Source organism: Tenrec ecaudatus (genome assembly GCF_050624435.1).
Source record: "Tenrec ecaudatus isolate mTenEca1 chromosome 2 unlocalized genomic scaffold, mTenEca1.hap1 SUPER_2_unloc_2, whole genome shotgun sequence".
Classification (NCBI taxonomy): domain Eukaryota; kingdom Metazoa; phylum Chordata; class Mammalia; order Afrosoricida; family Tenrecidae; genus Tenrec; species Tenrec ecaudatus.
Window position 1 is genome coordinate 1,559,734 of NW_027457578.1, and position 4,677 is coordinate 1,564,410.

Sequence of the window (4,677 nt, forward strand, 5' to 3'; positions counted from 1 at the left end):
GATTGCTTTCCACAGTGGCTGTACAAATGTACACGACCACCAGCAGTGGAGGAGGGTTCCTACTTCACCACAGCCCCTCCAACACTTGTTGCTCTCTGATTTACTGATCTGGGCTAGCCTCAGGGGTGTTAGGTGGTATCTCATGGTTGTTTTGATTTGCATTTCTCTTATGGCAAGGGACTTTGAGCACTTTCTCATATGTTTATTGGCCATATTGATCTCCTCTCTAGTGAAAGTTCTTCTCATTTCTTTTGCCCACTTCCTTAGGGGGTTAACTGTTTTCCTCTTTTTGCAGGTCACGATGGTGTTGTAGATTTTAGTAATGAGCCCTTTGTCTGATGTGTCATTACTAAAAATCTTCTCCCAGTCTGTGGGTTGCCTTGTCACCCTCTTGGCAAAGTCTTTCGAGGTGCACATGCATTTTATTCTTATTAGATCCCATTTGTCGATTTCCAATTCACCTGTGTGTGTCCCCTTCCCTGTTGCAGTGAGCCTATGTGCTCCCTGGGCCAGTACGCTGAGATTAGTCCCGATTCCCTCCTTAATGGTCCTGATGGTTTGGGGTTTGACTTCTAGATCTGTGATCCACCTTGAGTGTATTCTTGTGCATGGGGTGAGGTAGACGTCTTATTTCAACTTTCTACATGTGGATATCCATTGTTTCCAGCACCACTTATTAAAGAGGGCATCTGCTTCCCATTTGACATTTTTGGGACCCTTGTCGAAGATCAGTTGTCTATATGCTGATGATTTTACTCCTGGGCTTTCTATTCTTTTCCACTGGTCTGAGTGTCTATCATTGTGCCAGTACCATGCTGTTTTGACCACTGTAGCTGTGTAGTAGGCATTGAAATCAGGTAGGGCGAGTCCTCCAATTGTGTCCTTCTTCTTGAGGAGTTCTCTGCTAATTCTGGGTTTCTTCCCTCTCCATATGAAGTTGGTGGTCAGTTTTTCCAATTCTTTGAAGAAGGTTGAGGGTAATTGGATTGGTATAGCAGGCCAATACATTTCTAAGGGTTATGGATTCTACTTCAGAATCGTTCTCAATCTCAATCCCAGGGCCCTCTTCACCATTGCTGGCTAGACCTGTTCACCTCTTGCCATATATGTGTGTGTGTGTGTGTGTGTGTGTGTGTGTGTGTGTATCACACACACACACACACACATATGGGTTTATTGTAAGTCTGGGTCTGTAGGTTTCTCGGGTGGGAAATGTCTCGGTCCTTGGCTACACACTAGAAAGAAATTCACACCAAAGCCTGGTTGGTGATCCGAGTGGGTTTATATACAGGAGAGAAGAAGGTTCCGGCGTTACAGTTAACTGAACACGGGCACCCTCATGACACTGCACACCCAGCCCTGCTGAGCGGAAGGCAGAGAAGCAGCTGAAGGGAAGGTTCCAGCCTTTTAAGGGCTTTCAGCTGTGAGGCGTCAATTAAGCTCTCCTGGCTTGGCCTTGAATTGGTGCATGCCCTTTAGCCTGCATTGGCTTCCAACCTCCTGTAGGGGGCCCCCTAAGCATGGAGAGGAACAGCCCCTTGTCTTGCTACCTAACAGGTCTACATTCCTGTATGGTTACATTGAGATGGAAGTAGCCCCTTTAGACAGCCTGTGAGGTTCACCAGGAGCCACAGGCCCCAGCGTTCCCTGTTACCACCTTAAACCTTAAACTACTGTTGGAGTTTATATTATTTGTGCGGGTCTGTGGACATGGAATGTTTCCATGCCAGACCCTGAAGTTGCACAAATAAGCATCCAGAACAGAACTCATACAGGCTCTAATAAGATGCTCAGATGCTTCTTGCTAGGATGAGAATTCATCGAAGTTTGTGAGCAGTTCAGATCTTGTAAGGGAGAACAGGTCAGTAGTGTATCCAGAGAAGAGAGCAAAGGTCAGGGGAAAGGGAGGAGGCCCACAGACATCTGTGCTCTGTGTTTGGCCACAAGACAAGAAACCAGGTCTCCCTGAAAAAGAAAGCAGAACAGCAAGTCCCTCGGAACTAGGACATCTTTAAACCTGACCTATACAACACTCGGCTCAGGGAGGCACCTTGGAAAACCGTAAAAGCCCGAAAAGAGGGACAAGGAGGAAGCCCAAGTCTTTGGTTTTCCCTGCTGTGCTTTCAGTGTTGAAATGTCTGTGCACGGAGCCTTTGAAATTTCAGAATCAGAGAGTGGATTCATAAGCCAAGCTCCTGCTTTATTCTTCAATGCATTTTAGCCCAACTCCTCCTTGGTGACACATGTAACAGAAATTCTGGACTTAGGAGCCACTTGGTCCTTGGACACTAGGAGATTACAGTGGAATCTGAAACAGGGCTCTAACCACCAACTGGACTGGCCTAGGAAGCCCAAGTATTCAGTCTCCCAAACACCAACCTCCCGTTGCTCTTCATCTGCCTCCACCTTGTTCAGCTTTAGTTGTCCGTGGAAGCGTTTGGCACCCATCTGATGCTTCAGAACCCAGAAAGGAGGAAAGGTAAAACTGGGATTCAAATGAAACAAGATGTGCCCGGGGCTCCTCGTGGCATTTGTCACCTTCAGTTCCCTCTTCGGACGCAGATGTGGCAAGGTTCACAAACAAGCTTTACCAGAAAGAACAGCCTGCTTCCAAGTGAGAAAAAGCCCTTTACACATGAGTTCCTGAGGTCAGCCCAGCCCTGTGTGCCACCCACCCCTCCCAGAGTCCCCTGCTCTCCGGCGAAGCATTAAAGCAAGTGGAAGCAGAGATTTGCTCAGAATAAAAAATCATTTTTCACAATAGCATGCCACATTCTGGATGGCAATCACTGCTGCACAAACCGTATCCATCCCCAGTCATAATGTTGCCGCCTCAGTGACCACACACACATTGTGTGGCGAGACTCAGAGTCTATTCCATTTGTGATCAATTGTTTCCTCCCTCTCCACACTTTGCACTTAGGAGACATGCTCTCTGGAGGCGGTTGAGGCTTGTCTTGTGGCCAATAATCATCTCCTACGCCTTCCTTTCCAGTCACTAATTTGATGTCTTCACTCAAAAAATGCCCATAAGTTGAGGTTTCAGAGGAGAGCTCCTTGAGCTCCCCAGACAACAAGGGGGCCGAGTGTCACCGTCATTATCCTGAGCTGGGAGGGAACACTAGTGTTCCGGAGGCTGGGAATCCGTCACTGCCTGCCCATCGCACAGACAGAGCAGATGCTGGTTATAATTGCTTCTAGACGTCCTGCCATGCTCAGTTGAACGTCAAAGCCATAAACGCTGCCCGACTACAATAAAACTGGAGTACGCAGACATTTCTGCATCATTGCCGGGTGAAAATACACTGAGTGGAGTTGGATGAGATGGCAGCAAGCGCTTAAGGAGGGGGTGCTGTGGGAATACCAACAAGATGACTGCCAGTCTCCGTTTCCTCCTCTCGTCTGCTTTGTGTTTTCTTTCAGGACCAGAAGAAATGATGCATATGTAAGGATAAAAAATTTTCCATTTCCAGAGGAGTTTTCCACCCCCCAATCTACCCGCAGCCTCCTTTGAGCAAGCCAGTAAAAGCTTTTTTTTTTTTTTTTTAAACCTGCCTTCTCACTATGGCAATTTCCAGAGCTGCTATGTGGCTGTGTTTTAAAGTCCCCCTTAGGATCCAGAGTGCAATCCATATCACAAAGGCATCCTCCCAGTCCCAAATAGCAATGCGACCTCAATTCAGAAGGTTGTTCTTGTTTCCATAGACCCAGAATGGAGTTTAAGCTGTTGATCTTGACTGTGGTTGTCGCGTCAGCCTCTCATGGGCACCTCATGGGCAGTGGAGCAAACTGTGCCTATCTGTGCTACCACCAGGACTGGGAGAGGAAGCCAACAGTGGTGGGCCATAGGTCAATGTGTGGATGGGGATGATCAGGTCTTTCTTCATTATTCTGTTTCAGTCTGGAAACACCACTGAAGCCTGCTCAGTGTCATAGCAACACACAAACCTTCACTGACAGTCTGGGGCACATTGGCTGCAAATCAAACCCGGGTCTTCCCGGTGAAAGTCGATGAGAGGTCTACCACTGAAGCACCGTGGCCCTCACCTCAAACCAGGGCAGTCATTTCCGGAGTTCAAACCAGACCACAATGCAGGATGACTGAGATTGCCACCAGAATCTGATACTGATGCAGAAAAAAACCTAACTACCATTTTATTGACTCCCAATAGGACAAAGATCTGCCCCTTTGGGGTTTTGAGACTTTAAATCCTTACAGCAGGGGTCGCAACCTGTGGGTCGCGACCCCTTTGGGGATCAAATAACCCTTTAACAGAGGTCATCCAATTCATAACGATAGCAAAATTACAGTTATAAAGTAGCAATGAAAATAATTTTATGGTTGCAGGTGACCACAACATGAACTGTATTAAAGGGTGGCGGCATTCAGAAGGTTGAGAACCATTGCCTTACAGAAATAGACAACCTCATATTTCTCCCACGGAGGGGCTAGTCAGTTCAAACCCCTGACCTTGCGATTAGCAGGTTAATGCATAGTCCACTACACCACCAGGGCTCCTAATGATATAATAAGAGATACTATTGTTAGATCACTCGTGGGAGAAATATACCTCAGTCCTTGGCTTCGCGTGAGAAAGAATTCACTCCGCAGCCTGGATTGTGATCCAAGTGAATTTTTTGAGAGAAGAAGTTTCAGGTTTACACAGGCACCTCAGG